Below are 16,292 nucleotides of genomic sequence, written 5' to 3'. Positions count from 1 at the left end.
GCGATGGTGGCGCGCGTGCGTGCGTGTGTGAGAGAGAGCTCAACGTTAGAGTCTCCATAGAGCCTGTCGTCCCCCCCCCTCCATCCTCCCACCATCCCCGCTCCTCTCTCTCTTGTGTACAGATGTCGCTCGGAGCGGTTTCAGCACCACGGAGCTGTCCACTGTAGGGGGTTGGAAGCGCTTTTTCTTTTCCCCCCTCATCGCTTCTGTTTTTTTTGTTTTTTTTTTAAAGGTGGACCGTCGCTCTTAACCTTTCACTGCGTGAGCCATAACTCTGCTAGCTTTATGGCGGGTTTTTACGCTCCCTGCCATGAAAACACACTCCGTCGATGCGTCGTTAATGAAAAAGAAATGGCTTTGATGCTTCCTTCCGTCCTGGGCGGCCGAGCTTTAATGAGACGACGGGGATTTTCGGGGCGGTGGCCTTAAAAATGTTTCTGTCCCTGTTGCTGTCTCTCGGTAGTTTTTCTTTTTTTTGTGTGGCTTTCTTCAGTGCGACTCACAAAGCAGAAGTTAAGCATCAGTTTCGACCATGTTTTCCAACAGTCAGTGAACTCCTCAGAAATGAGAACATTCTTTACCTAGCTGTAGTTTTCAGCACCACGCTACACTTCTCATATGCGTCTCTTATTGGATATGTGCTACTGGGCTCTACTGTACTTTCCGGAAAGTATGTGCTATGTGGACATAGTTTCAAAAATCAGTCTTATGTGATGTCACAAAGGGCACTGATGCCTCCCCTGGGTTGGTGAGAACCCATTTAGGGCAGGTGTTTGTTTTGTTCTGAAAAGGACAAAAGGGGTAGGACTTAAGTTTAAGACAGATAAGTTTTTATGAACTTCATCCTACGCTCTTTCGAACATGGAGTGGTTATTGATGTTGTTGTAGAGTTGCATGTTTGCATATTTTATTCTGACCTGTTTTAATTAATGAATAAATGAAATGACATCCTGTAAGACTGCCTTGTGGATACAGTAGATTTAAGCAGATAAGGTTAAAAAAAAAAACCCATCTACATTGTTTGTTTAGCGAGCACCTATTGCTTTAACATGAGAGGACAGATTGAACCTTGAGTTTACCTGAGTAATGCTTTGCAGCTGCTTATTTTATCGCCCCCTTTGAAACATATGGAGGGAACAACAAAGCACTGGCTTGAGCAAGAAGCTGAAGCCCCCCCAGGAGGTTGTAAAAAGAGGAATAAATATGCATTTTTATGGAAATCTATAGAATTTGGGAGGGATAATGCACTGCTGCTTCACCAGTGTACAAGGCAAAAAAAATCAAAAAACCCCAAAATGGATTATTTTGACTACTCATTGAGCCGCTGTGGCCGCCAGACGTGGCTTATAAACTTAATACCAAACTCGTGCTCCGCTCTCTCCACGCGAGCGTCTCCGAGGGTTATGACAGCTGTTGTTTTCCATCGTTGGGAAAATATTTGCGGCAAAGCGGCATTCCTAATTGGTTGGAAGTTGTGCAATCACTACCTAGCGCTGCAGCATAATAAACATGACTCATGTGCTCCAAGACGCGGCTCTACCTCAGCCGCTGCCGCGTGTGCTGCGTGAATCATCCAGGCCTTTTCCTTCCTTCCCTCCGCTCCCACTGTCTACTCCGTCTTTCTCCTCCTCCTCCTCCTTCTCCTCTTCCTCTTTCTTCCCGATGGCTGAATGTTTTTTCTCTCCATTTCTTTTTTTTCCTCCCACCCCCCCCTCCCTCCTCTGAGGTGAAGGGGATTGTCAGCTTTAGTCACTATTAGTCTGACAGTAAAGTCAAAGCCCTGTCATGACTGAGCCGAGGCGGGCCGGTCTCAGCGAAGAGACGCGGCTGACTGTCTCACCATAACGTTAGGTAACTCCCATCGCGGGCTTGAAAAGCACACAAGACGAGTCAGGTGGTTGAAGAGGCCCTTTTTGTGTCAAAAAATCATACTATACCATTTAAACAGGCTGAAATGCACCAAATTGAGGGCAAAACTCCTACTCGGCCCATATTACAGTTAGATGGTGTTTTTAAAGGGATTTCTCGCATTTCTAGGGGGTCTTTGTCATAGGTGAAAGGTCAGAGGATGTGAAATGTAGGTCTTGATGAGACGAACAAGTGGGCTTTTGTGCCATGTATCCACAACCTTCCTGGAGGGCGATATAAAGGTTTCAATAGGATGCAGATCTGTACAGTTTTTAATAGATTAAAGTTTTCACCAGTCTTGACGTGTGCCAAATTGGGTACGTTTTGGGGTATGTTCACGGGGTCAAAATGGGGCTCAAATATTCTCTTCTCTGTTGTTCAGAGAGGGTAACTTGGGGAGCTCTCGCTTCATTTGACCCCCGCCTTTCGTTATCATGGCACATCAGGTGAGAAACATTTGTCGATCCCAACTCAGAGGTTCTGGTTGGTAAAGAACAAGCATTGATTGTATATGTGTGAGAGGTCCACCCTACAGATCTCATATGTATAATGAAGTTCGAGAGCTCCCTCGGGTGGACCGGTACCTGACGGACACTCGACCTTTTCCTCACAATAAACTATTCCTCTGCAGTCAAGTCGGTGTCGACGGAGATTCCATCAGCATCTACACATCGCCGCTGAACGAGAAACCGCCGTGGTTTCACCTTGGCAGCGTCGTGCGTGCGCGTCCCACAGACAAAAGACGTGCACTCTAATAACACGGCTCTGTTGGTCTGTTTGAGAGAACCGGATATGGCGGAGACTCCTTGACCTCCCTCTGCCCCGATAGTATTCCATCCCTGCGTCCCGCAGAGCCAGTCGGTGGGGACGGTGGCGGCGCTTTCTGCCGTGTTCTCTTCCATACGTCCGCAGTGACTCATCGTGAGTCATCAAAAACAGTAAATCCCCACTTTCTTCACCTATGATTCACGCAGGCGCAACGTATCCTAAAGCGGCGCTAATATGCTCAGCTCTGACGGGCGCCGCAGTGGATTAGCACCATCTCAGGGGGTGGGTTGCACCCACACCAGCATCGTTGCCCGACTCTATAGGATTGGCGTAGTTTCATCTTTTTCATTTTTTTTTGTATTTTTTTTGGGAGGGGACGGAGCCCGTTGGAAACATCACAGCGTGTAATCTAGCAGAGGGAATCCTGGGAGGACGGGGGGGTGGGGTGGGGGTGGGGGGCGGTGGGGAGGGAGAAGCCTCCAGCTGCAGGGCCTGCCAACTCGCTGTCATCTCCTCGGAGGTGCTACGGAGGAGCGGGGATGGAAATCCAGCGCTGCTGACTTGCATGTAATTAGCGACTCCTCCTCTCCCGTCCTGCTCCATTCTGACTGGAGCCTCCTCTCTCTGCCGGAACGCGTGAGAGCGAGCGCGCGCGCACGCGCGTGTGTGCATGCGGGACAGTGTGTCGCGGCAATGAGAATTGATTTCCTGGGGGCAGCGCTTGCGTGAGCTCGTTCCCATAATAAGGTCCTAGAAAGCTCATCAAAGTGGAAGTCGGAGGGAAGGCATGACAGTGAGAATTGTGATTCTTCACATGCATACAGACAAAAACATGCAGCGCTTCATTCGAAGGCTGGTGCTATTGTTCCAAATAATGTGTACAGTGGAGCGTGTTCAGCTCTACCTTTGCTTTTTGTGTGTCAGAGTGCCACAATAACAATAACACAACTGCTCCCGGGACGCCTCACACCCTTCCACACACGGCCCCCGACACTGCGGATGCCCCAGGCTGCCACCAGCTTCCCCTGATGGGGGTGACCCACACAACACCCGGGGCGCCACTTCTCCTTCATCTCCGTTCCTCCAGTCCTCTCACGCCACTTCCTGGTTGTGGTGGAGGTTGTCACGTGGTTCAGTTGTTGTTTTTTCGACGAATAAGAAAGGACAACGACATGATTTCCACATAACTAGCAAGCGAGACGTTCATTCTCCTGCTCCTGATCTTGTGGCAGTAATGAATTCTGGAATTAGGGGGCACTATTTCATTCGCTCAGGCTCCTCCATTGGCAGGGCTAATTATACTGGGGCCCATTGGAGACGGGACTTATTGCAGGTCTCTGAGGCAGCTGCACAGCTTGTATTGGACAATCCCACTACTGCCATCCCCTCCGTGCTTTTGGGAATATGTATAAGTGGATCAGTCGTTTGCGAGGGTCTTGACTATTTATTTGAGCATCATTTGTGCTCCCAATGCTGATGACGGTTATAAGAATCATCTTGAAATTCAGAACAGTAGATGCAGCAGTTTTCTTTAATTTAAAATCTTTAACCACTTCCTGAAATGGTGTTGCCTGTGAAGCAGATACGTAATGTTTTATTACACTTTCTCTTAGCTGACCCCACTAGAAAATTTGACCAATTGTTTCCTCCTCCTCCTCCTCCTCCTCCTCCTCCTCCTCCTCCATCTCCTCCTCCTCCTGTATTCTCATTTAGAATCGTCATTTGTTTCATACGGCGTGTTTTTTTTTTTATACCAGCTCCGTGATGACTACAGCAAAATCCGCCGCATCGCCGGTGTCCTGCCCGCACGGCCGCGAGTGAGGGATGCAGAGCGGGGAGCTGGTGTGTGTACGTTCAGCATAAAGAGCGCTGACCTAGAATTAGCTTTGATTGATCACATCCCATTTCCTTTTTCTGTTACTCGCCGCTCTCCCTTCCCCCACCTGACACGCTCGCTCACGGACCCAGGCCCCACCCCCCACTACCACCACCGCCTCCACCACCACGTCCCGGTCATTTACCTGATAGCGCTGCTGAGTTCAGTGTACCAGCTGCCAGTTAGAGCAGCAGAGGCACAGACAGAGCCGCACTCAGACAGCCACTCTGGATGTTGCTCTTCCTGTTCTTTTAATAAACGCTCGTGCTTCTAAAACGCTGCCAAGGTAGTAATGACGCATCGACGGCAGCTTCGAGAGAAATCTGGTCAGACAAACAAACTCAGAATGGAGCCGGACGACAGCATTTTCTGCTTTAGCACATAAATCAAATGAAGAGTTGAATCTGGATTATTGATATAAAGGAGTCCGTATCCAGTCTATATTTTAAGGTGTGGCAAATTTTACTGTGCAGTAACACAGCTTACTTATACTTTGGATTCGGCTAATCGAGAGGGCAGCATTATGACTGCGGTTACAGTTCATTTCTGCACTGGTGTGAAAAGGCGGTTCTTTTCTCTCTGTTCATCCTATCTTCTAATTTTTTTTTTAAATTCATGTCGTAGCATTGGAGCAGAAAACTTAAAAATCTTCACGTGGACTGACTTTCGCGCTGCCACTTTAAACGCGTTTCTCAGTTCTCAGTTTTACGAACATCGACCTCGCAAACGTGAACGGCGCCTTTTTACTGCGCAACTCGCCATGATGATTGCTTGTGGTGTTAAAAACGGTTCAAGCACCCACCATAAAAATCCATCGCTTAAAGCTGCGTCCCTGGCCTGTTAAAGCAAAAAATAAATAAATAAATAATAATAATTCGGGTGGGGGGGAAAGCAGGACCGAGAGGGAAAGCGACCTATGGTTGTGAAATGAGGCGAGGCAACACTCGGAAGCTCGCCACTGGACAATATACAACATGCTCTCTCTCCCTCTCCCTCTTGTTTCCTGAGCTCACTCACCCATGCTCGCTCTCCTACCCCGTGCAAAGAGCAGATTCTGTCATGTGCATTCCAGAGACTCCCCTCCCCCATCACTTTCCCCAAGGGAGGGAGAGAGTGGAAAAGAGAGCGAGGATGCCGCCTTGACTCCACGGAGTGGAGCGCACGCCAAATGAATGCGTCTATACGCCAATTAAAATTACGTGGTTTTTTTAGTTGTGGGAGATCCGACTGGGTTTTTTTTTTTTTTCCCAGGGAGGTCTGCCTTGACTTGGCACCGAATCCGGTTAGAACGCGAGCGGCGTCTTTTGAAGTACGACGATGATGAGAAACCGTATATATTTATGTGTCGCTCTGTAGCTGGGCTGTCGTGAAAGCAAGCAAGCAAGCAAGGCCTGCATTTTTTTTTTTCCAGCCTGCAAGTATTTTCACACTCTGGTATCCTGCTATGCTCTCATACATCTTAGCTATAACACGGGATGCTGTTTCTGTCCCTGTACTGCTTATCTCATGTACTGTCCCAATTAGTTTTCTAGTAATACGTCTGAACGCACGCCAACAAGGCTCATATACACTATCAGTCGATAGTTTGGACACACCTTCTCATGGCAATGTTTCATACATACTGAAGACATCAAACACATAAACAAGAAAAAAACATTAAATGAGAAAGTGTGTTCAATCTATTGACTGGTGGTGTATATTTACCATGTCGAAATCACAATTCTGTTATTTTTCACACTAGTAGTAGTAGAACCTAGCATCCGTGGCACCGCAGCAGAGACATAATGAGTAGTCCTTCATCGGAACCTGTCATGTCAGACAAGAACGTTTTACAAATTTGTTTTATTTGTCACAAATGAAAGAGGGAAAGAGTGACAATGACGTTGGAAAAGGAGAGGCCCTTCAAAATAAAATGTGGACTGTAACTGGACAAACTTTACGTCACATTTAGAACAGACCGAACAGATTTCTGTCTGCCAGTCAAGACACTTTACAAGAGCCGGAGGCTTCCTATTGGTACAAGCAGGGTTGAGATCAGATTTACTTCAGTGGCCCCCTGAGACATGATGCACTGCATGCCAAAACGTCTTTTCCACGAAGAAAGTATGCCTGTGGTGTAAATTTGTTCGTCAGACGTGAAGGTGAAAAAAAGAACATACAGCTCTGATGAAACCGCCACGATGGTGTCATCCAAGCTAATCTCTGTACCGGCAGCTGTGCTCGCTGTTGCTTCCTCTCCGCCGTCGTCTTTTAACATTGCAGGACAGTGTTGCAGCCGCGTTGCAAAGTTATTTTTCGCCACTTAACACAAACACGGGCACACAGCATGTCTAAGTATTAGCTAATGCGTTCGCAAACATTACTGTGTCAATGTCACATATGTTAAGTTAATTTTCCAGCCATCTAATCTTCAACTTTAATCCTTATCGTCATCATTTTGCTGCCTTTGAGCTCAACTAAAAGATACACGAACATCTGGTCAAAAAATAGCATGTTGTTTTTGTTGGCTAGTTGTTACCACGGCAGTGTAGCATTTGGTCTATGGCAGAGTGTGTTTCAAGGAGCTCAGGGGGACAAATGTAGATGAGAGGTGTGCTGTCAAAGTAAAACATTGAAGTTTTGTGATGCGAAGCAATGCTATTATTTCATAAATGATGAAAAGTGGGTGCCATCCAGTTCAAAAGAGAGAAAACAACTGAAAAACAGGAAGGCATGACGATTGTTTTGTCTGCTTTTTGCAAACAGCCTGCTCCTGATTGCCTTTTCACCCACTGTCTGGATAAAAATATTGATTCAAAAGGGGCCCCAGACTGGTAAATTTAGCAACCACCGTTCAAAAAAACGCATTCCGTGTGCTATTTTTACCCGACTCTCGGCGCGTGGAGGAATATTTACGGCGACGGGACATCGTATGTTTGACTGTCTCAAAATAAACTACTCTGCTCGTGTTCAGAGCGAGAGTAGAGCGTGGCAGCTCAGTCTGTTGGCGAGTTCACTGTTGGTTTTTGAAAAGTTTCCCCTGGAATGGTTGAAGAGCGGGAGGACACACGAGGATGAGAGAGGAGACGGAGGAGGTGCAGGAGAGGGCAGGACGAGCGGAAGGTGCAGCGCAGGGTTAGCGCCGGGCGGAGGGGAGGAAATGAGACGGGAGGAGAGGAGAGGAGAGGGGAACATCAGAGGAGGGACTCTGACGTGTGAGATGCTATCGGGCCTCGCTGCTGATATGACAGCCTCAGTCCCCATTGACGGAGCTATCGGCCTGCCATCTCCCAGCGCCCGCTGCTCTTTTGCGCGGCACAGCAGAGCGCGGCGCGGCGCCGGGCCTCCATTGTCTCGCACGGCTTTTGTTGGAAATAACATCTGCATTTGTCAGCACAGGTTTTATTCTCCGCTGGGCTTTTATCGTTTGTCAGGCAAAAGTTTGAAGGGATTTTCCTGCCTCCTCCCCCCACTTCTTCCCTCCCCTTGGCTGCGCACTTTGAAACGCCCTTGGCAAAACATGACAGTGGGAAAATATTCCGGAATGACGACTGGGTTGTCCTGACTTTTCAAAAATATACTGGAAGTAGCATGTTGTAGCGGCAGACGGCGGCCTTTGCTTTGTGTATAGTAACAGTTGCATTGCATGGGTATGGTGCTCATGGGACACCGGACACGGTGACGCAGTGGTTAGCGCCGTCGCCTCACAGCAAGAAGGTCGCGGGTTAGATTCCTGGGACCTTTCTATGTGGAGTTTGCATGTTCTCCCTGTGTCTCCCTGCGTGGGTTCTCTCCGGGTTCTCCAGCTTCCTCCCACAGTGCAAACACATGCATGTGAGGTGAACTGGAAACTCTAGCTTATCTGTAGGAGTGTGTGTGAATGTGAAAAAAATATTCTGAATTTACGGAATGGTTGTTTGTCTCTATATGTGGCCCTGCTGTGGCCACAGATAGACACGTCTTCTCCAGGGTGTCACCCTGCGTTTGCCCTATGACAGCTGGGAGAGGCCCCAGCAGAGCCCGCAAGGAGTGGGTATTGAAAATGGATGGATGGATAGTTGATAGCCTGACATGTCTAACGAAACGTCAACCAGTTTTGATGGATTCATTTAACCATTTGGGGATAGAGGGGGATCCTTTTGCCTCCTTGAGTGTCCCGGTACCCGAGAATGAAAAATGAAAAGATTGTGTCAGGAAGTGCATCTAAAAAGTAAAAATAATGAGATAGTCAAAATGCAATAACAATTCACACAGGACAGCTCTAAGATTTTACAGGAATCCCCCAGACAGCTCACACTAAAAATGCAGCCTCAAGGGGGCACTCCTCAAGTACCCTTGTGCCGACCGCATGTACATGATAAAAAAAAAAATGGAATAAATAAACACATTTTTTACTTTATTGATCCCGTTGGCGAAATCTAGTTCCTTTGCATTTGACTCATCCTGTTCATAGTTAAACTTACCTGGGAAGCAGGGCTTTATGGTCCTTTGCTCAAGGGTCCTCAGTAGTGGTGATAAGGGTGAAGACAAGCAGTGACCACGTTCCCCTTTCCACTGTCCTGTTGATCCTGGGATGCGATCACAAGCTCGCTTCTTCAACCTTTAAGGCCACCACTGCCAAAGGCTGTGTCAAGAAGGGCATCCAGCACACAGCATTCGCTTCCTGCTTTTTGTCACATTCTTGGTTGCACATTGACAAGAGTTTCGGGGAAATACTTCAGATTTGAGCTTGTGAAGGCAGATGTGCGGCACTTGGATGAGCCACCTTAAGATCGCTGGTTCAAATCCCTGTGAGTCAGCACTGTTTTCTGCTCGACCCCTCGGCGGAATTCTCTTACCTTCTGATAAATGAAAGAACTGGAACACTGGCGGAGGACTCGGGATCTTGGACTGAGTCTGAACAGAACCGAGTCACAGATATTGGGACTTGTGGCCTGCGGTTACATAAGCCTCTCAGCATCATTGCACGAGACACCGTTTCAATGAGACCAACGTCAAGCGGGTGAAAAACATGCGTGCGCACACAATAGGGCTGAATGGGTTATGAAGGGTGGAGAGGCCAGATAAAGTCGACGGGAGACAAACAGAGCATGCAAAAGGTACCCCGAGCCTCGGAGAGCGCTGAGAGTGGAAACGTAAGAAGAGAAGGGTCCACTTTATCACTTTTATTGCCCATCCCCCTTCCCATCCGCCCTGAGTGGAGTCCATGCGGAGGAAGATATACAGCGCCCAGCCCCTCCGAGGGGAGCAGGGCGAACTGGAGAACACGTGTGCTTGCTTGTTAGAGGAGCCGGCTTTTGCGCTGGTGAGTGTAAATCTCAGAACTATTGAGATGAATAAAGGCAGCAACCCAGTGGGAGTACGGCGGGTATGCACATTAATCCAGGAGGCTAAATGTGGATCATTCGTTATTTGTTGACTGATGAGACTGTGAACGGAAGGCCGGCCGCTGGACAGCTGCCGCCGTCAGTATAGACGCTGATGCGGTTTTGCTGGATTTGTTTTTTATTTTTATGATGGATAAACCCTATAGCATCCCCTTGGTAGCCCTCGAGGCCAATTACTCAGGCTTTCCTTCCCCGTCATTAGCTATCTTAGCACTCGCTGAGTAGAAAAACCTGTAATGACGGAAGTGCACACGATCATATGGGCCTCCTTTGTGTTTGTGTGTGTCCGACTGTACCGTGTCTGCTGTGCACGCATCAAATTTAGGTCAGTGTAAACGCGAGCAAGCGAGTCAGAATCTGAAACACAGAGGGGCACTTTTACCTGGACAGAGAAAAGAAGCATCTTTTTGTAGGTGGACTATTAATAGTGACCACGTTTAACTCGTTTTTGAGCGTCCCTGCAAGTAGCCAGAATTCAAAACAGGCACGAGGCCTGCTGTCGTTTTGATGTCCAAGGAAAGCAAGTTAGACTCAGAAGGTTTTGTAAAAGCTCAAGAAAATAGACGGACAGGTTGTTCCGGTGGTTCTTGGCTGCTTCACTTCTGCTGCCATCTGTGTATATAAGAAAAAAAATCACCAATCACTAGTTCAAAACCTAATGGATAAAATATACTTAAACCAAGTAAACCAAACCAAATTTAAACCAAAAATTATTTGTTACATTAAAAAGCCTTTATCCTTTACCTTTATCTTTATTGAAACCACAGCTGTTGCGACACATAAAATATATTTTTGCCGCCTGGGTGAAAGTGGGGTTATGGTCTTGTGAACCTGCACCCTTTCAATTTCCAGAAAAGTGGGTTATCATGATAACAATAAAAAGTTTTCCAGGTGATTTGGCCAATGATTAAAACAAGTGAACTGGCACCACTGTGTCTGGGTCTGCTGTCGCCGAGGCAATGAAATGTCCAATCAAAGCTGATTAAACACAGAAATCAATTATCCGGTTGACCTCTTGTATCAGGTGACATTTTAACTCAACTTGTGCTTTCTCATTTTTGTTATTGTGAAGAGACTTTGATTTAATAATGCGTATTTTCCCAAATGTTTACATTTTACCTTCAAATAGCACCACGTATTGTATTTGCAGGGTTTCTTGTTTTTTTTTTGAGAGAGAAAATCAAGAAGCTCGTCCAATTGTTTATTTGTATAAAACAAATATTTATGTCATTATTAAATTAATTGTAGTTTTTCCGCCTATATTGAGATGCAGACCTAATTGCATGCTAGTTCTACATCTGTATGTTAGAGATTGCTCCGGTATGTAACGCTTGGTTGCTTGGTCATCCCTGATTTTTTGCTCGGACACCAAAAAAATGATGTTAGCACATTTGCTTAAAGGTATAATGCTGAGGAATGAGTTCTTCAATTCTATTTAAAACCAGGGTGCAGCTAAAGCAAGGTTATCCTAAATGCTCATTTGGCTCTGTGTATCAACGGGTATATTTACACACAAGGCGCTCTGATTTTATCCTCTCCCCCACGTGTTTGTGTGCCTGCCTGCCTGTGTTCAGCTCATTCGAGACTCAGCTGGTCGGAGCAGGTGCAAGCTAGGCGACGCGACTAGCCGGTTCCTCCAAATACGCCTTTGTTTGGCCCAATAAACTCAAACCATCCGGTGCTTTCTATAAACAAACACAGGCTCCCAGCGCTCAGCCAGAGACATGCTGTATTCACTCCAAGTGACATACCCACACACGCTCGTGAGCATTACAGAGAGCTTCACAACTAGACCATAGTATTTATTATGTAATGATTAGCTGTAGCAGGGCTCCTCCTGTGCTCTTGATCTCGCCATGATTCGCCGTGCTTCCCCATGCTACAGTTTGCCTCGCATTTCTCATTCGACCAGTATTACTGCACTCTCGCGCCACTGTGATTTTCCTGCTGTTTCCCTGTGAATTGGTTATTGTTTTTGCAGGGATGGGCAAGCTGTTTGGGGACATCGCACTGGTTTACAGGGAGAGTTGATGCTGCTCGAGGTGGATTACAGCTGCAGCCGACTGACATAAATAAGGGGAGGATAAAGAGCAGCCGTTATCATAACGTCACTAATGCAGCCGCGGCCCTTATATAAGCCCCGCTGTTGAGCACTGCACACAGGCTCTATCATGTAACCTACACTAGGACACACTGGGCAGCATATAGAGCACCGCTCGCAGTGCCTAGGGCTGGAGGTGGCTTTGTTGGAGCCTTTAAATGCATTATTCCACAGATGCAGTGGCTGTGCTCGTGCGTGTGTGTACATTTTTTATATATATATATTTGTGTGTGTGGTGTGTGTGTGTGTATGTGCGTGTGAGAATGCGTTTGTGTAGCCTAGCGTGCGCCTCGGCATCCAGTGTGAAAATAAATGCGCGGAAGGCCGCGTTTTTTCAACCCAATCATCTGACACCGATCAGAGCCTCTGTTGTGATCCCGGGGATCGTGCTCCTCGACCCGAGTCCGATGGAGGATCTCCCTCTAATCCCTTAATATCGCCCGTCCCCACTGAGATACTGCCGCCACTGGCCCCGCTGACGCTTAGACGGCACTGGATGTATCGGGGTTGGTGCGGAGAGAGAAGGGAGGAGGAATCGTCTTTTTTTTTGCTAAAACATAAACACAATCAGGTCGAAGATGGTATTTCAAAGCGGGAGAGGCGCCTTATCCTCCAGCGGGCAGCTGCTTGGAGGGGTCGGTCCGTTTGCTTGGCCGGTGGGCTTTAAATCTGCGCCGAGAGTGAACTAATGCAATGGAATCCTTTGATTTGGGGATTTCAGTGGAGCCAAAGTCGCGCAGATCTTTGCAAGCGTGGGACAGATGTTCGGAGACGGCGGCTTCAAGTTCATTTTTAGTCGGCTGGCACGGTTCAGTTTTAGCAGAGCGCACGGGACGGGGCGGGGTCCAATCGTCACAGTCAGGCGGTGTCATGTTGCCCCACGCCCAGCCCCTCCCCCGCCGTGCATGTGCAGCTTGCACACAGCTTAGTTAAGGGAGGTAACAGTGACTCGTCGAAGCACTGAATTAGAACAGGAAGGAGCGGAGCAGGTAGCGCCCGACAGCCCAACAATAGGCAGGGTATCTGTTTCCTCTCTATTGTTAGCTGCCGTCGTTCTATTATTATGGTGACGCACAGACAGCTGACTGCAGTTTCAGTACAACCTAGCCAGCGGTATCACAGTGTGTGTGTTCTTCGGATGTTTTTTTTTTTGAGGCAGTGATGAGTGTTGAGTTGAGAGTGACGTATGGATACTGTAGGTACAGATGAAATGATCTATGTAGGGCTGCAAAAAATGTGCAAAATCTCCAGAAAATTTCCAAAGCAGAGGAATTTTGGAATTTTGTGTTGTAATCATTTGGATTATCAGGACTTCATGGCATTTAACTGGACACTGGTGGTCATTTTGACATATATGTATGTTGATGCTTTCTTGTCACAAACAGAGATCGATTTAAAATAACACAGCTAAAGCACAACATTTGACAGATTTCTTTGTGACACAGCAACAAGTTTAATTATTGTACAGCTTAATCAATTTTCCTCTCAAAAAGCTTGTAAAACATTTACAATTTCTGGTTCGTTGTGTGTTGGATCCCGGGCCTGGGCCCTTTCTGTGTGGGGTTTGCATGTTCTCCCTGTGTCAGCGTGGGTTCTCTCCCTGAACCCCAGGACTACTACCACAGTCCGAAAACATGCATGTGAGGCAACTCTAATTTCCGTAGTCCGTAGGTGTGTCTTTGTGCATCTGAACGATTGTTAGTTAGTTAGTTATTATTCATTTATTGATATTATTTTGTCTTTCACTGTGGCCCCCGAGACTTGTCTGTTGAGGAACTTACCTTCGCCCCTGGACAGCTGGGATAGGCTCCAGCAAAAATCATGGTACCTCAGGTTTGTTGTTACAGAAGATGGGGGTAATTTTCTTTGCGGGTATAGAAGATGGATAGATGCTACTCTTTATGAACAAATCAAATATATTTAAGTTATGAGGTAGCGTTCTCACAAAAAGTCAGTTGGTAGGAACACTGGGCTCTCACCACTGTGCGGCTGGAAGTAACGTGGCCATAGCAGGAACGGGCAGATCTGTTACTGGAGGAGGAGGTCGGCTGCTCCGCCGAGCGTGGCCAAGGGTGAGAGGAGGACACAGAGCAGCGCTGGGACCGTCTCTGTCTGGCTTCAGCCGGCGCTGTGGGGACTGGACGGGAGGTGGTGACCCAGCCGAGGCGTCGCTGGGGCGTGGGGGTTGGGGGGCCAGTTTCTCAAGAATTCCCAGCGGAGCTGTTGGGCCGTGCACGGGAAGGGTTTGTGACGTTAGTACGGGACAATGTCAGCTGCCAAAGGAAGTGCTGATCCCAGCCGGAATAAAATGCATCCGCGTCAGGATGAATCAAGCGGACTGACGGGAGACGCAGCCGAGCGTTCGCAGCCTCATGGAGGCCGACGTGTCCACAGCCACGATATTAGCAAAGCGAGCAGGAGGATGCGGGAGAGGGGGGGGGGGGGCAATGGTACCTATGACTGAATGTGAATGTCGCATGTGCATACGTTTCCAGCAAGCCTTCTTTCTGCACAAACACGCCGGCGAAATTGCCGGGGCAATCAGCTGACTCTTTGCCACTTGGAAATCTCTCGGGGAGGTGAAGGTGCGCAGCGGCTCAATTGAATCCTGGCAGGTAATCTGAGAAAACAGATGGATTTTTAGTTACATTTGGCAGCCGATTAGCCATTTCGCCGTTGCTCGGAACTCGCGCCGTTGCCAAGTTCCTGTTTGACAGTCTGAATATTAGCCCTCGGTCAGGAGGTCTGGCCCGCTCGCATCAGATCACCTATTCCGATGAGCCCTCCCTATGCCCGCCCTCCTCGGCCGGCTCAATCCTATCGGTGCCCTCCGAGGCCCTGCTGGCTGAGGCTCTTTGCCCTCTCGCCGTCCCTACCGCTTGCCCTATCGCGCTGCGCCAGCGCTCCTGGCCGGAGGAAGTTATCGGCGCTCCGTCCCCGGCCCCCTAATCCTCGCCTAGGTGTGAGGGGAAAGTGTTAAGTAGCACTTCTGCCCGCATTTTATTGGAGAGGCATGAACAGGTGCCTCGAGACCCTAATCGTGCGTCTTTTAAATGAGATGCTATTTTTAGCGCGCGCTTCCCTTTCACTCGGAGACTTGCAGGGAATCCACAGGCTGCCAGGGGCCAGTTGGGTGGCGCGTTAACAAGGGTGGATTTACGTTTTGTGCGTCCTGTGGGGTTGGTCAGAGTCCTGTTTGGTCACACATTACTAATCACATTACTGTTTTTAAAAATAAAAAAAATAGCATGTTTATCGGCTTTTCAAACCGTAAATCCAATGTCAACCATAATTGTACTTTGTTCAAGCGATGACTTGGCGGTGCAGTATTGAGAGGAAACTAGCTGGGCTGTTGGTTCTTATGCATAGAGCCACCAAATTCAGTTGTGTTCCTCAGCTTTGTGATGTAAATATAATAATTCAAGACTAAAGACAAAACATAGCAGCACCTGCCATGACTGTAATCAGAGTGTCTGCGGTGATAGTGAGCTAGTCATTTCTGACTCGGGCCTCTCTGAATGTACTTCATGCTGTTTACTTTTCATGCTCTCCCTTTGCGTGTGTGTGTGCGTGTGTACGTCCTGTGATACTCAAAATTGCTTAATTTACAATGCTGTATTTTGTACCCTTTGCCTTGTAATGTGTTAGGTGAGTGATGAGTGTAAGAGGGCCATCACTCAGTTGACAGGTGACAATGTTTGTACAAATATTGTTTACTTTGACTGTGGTTATAAGGACTTTTGTGTTGCAATTTTTGGATAGTCCCTAAAAAAATATAAGGGACAATACAAAAATTGGATTGTCCCAAAGTGACCAAAAAAAAAAGTGTTGGTCACTCTTTGTTGATTGAGTTTGGACAGACATGAATTTTACCTTCTTGCAGTACTGATTGAATGGGATGGTGTTAATAATGTACGTTGTTGCCTTTTTTCCCACTGAGCCAGACCACCCTGTTATGATCCAATTATCACTCGGTCAGTACAGTGGAGTTGGAAGGTCAGCAGGGCCGCCGTGTCTCGTGTAGATGTTCCTCTGAGGTGCATTTACCATAGCAAAACTCTTAATATCAGCTGAACTCATTGTTATTGGATGTGAGAATGTACACTTGCAAAACAATGCACAGTATTAATAGTAGAGATAGAGGTACATTGTGTGACTTTTTTTTTTTTTTTACAATCTGAATTATTTTATGTATCCACAATCAAAAAGTATGTAGGAATCAATGGTGAAAGTTGAAAGGTCACTGGAAGAACAGATTTCTTCGGGTCTGTTG

The 16,292-nt window shown here is 47.5% G+C and overlaps 1 protein-coding gene across 15 annotated transcripts in view; it reads left to right on the top strand.

The window, feature by feature from the left end:
* The window catches only part of rims2a (regulating synaptic membrane exocytosis 2a), a 125,181-nt gene that overhangs the window by 968 nt on the left and 107,921 nt on the right, over positions 1–16,292 (top strand). The window lies entirely within an intron of this gene.

This window comes from Nelusetta ayraudi, unplaced genomic scaffold (genome assembly GCF_046127955.1).
Source record: "Nelusetta ayraudi isolate G7.1 ecotype Tasmania unplaced genomic scaffold, CSIRO-AGI_Nayr_v1 ptg000136l, whole genome shotgun sequence".
Lineage (NCBI taxonomy): Eukaryota > Metazoa > Chordata > Actinopteri > Tetraodontiformes > Monacanthidae > Nelusetta > Nelusetta ayraudi.
Note: the sequence above shows the minus strand (reverse complement) of the source record. Positions and strands in the feature narration are given on the sequence as shown.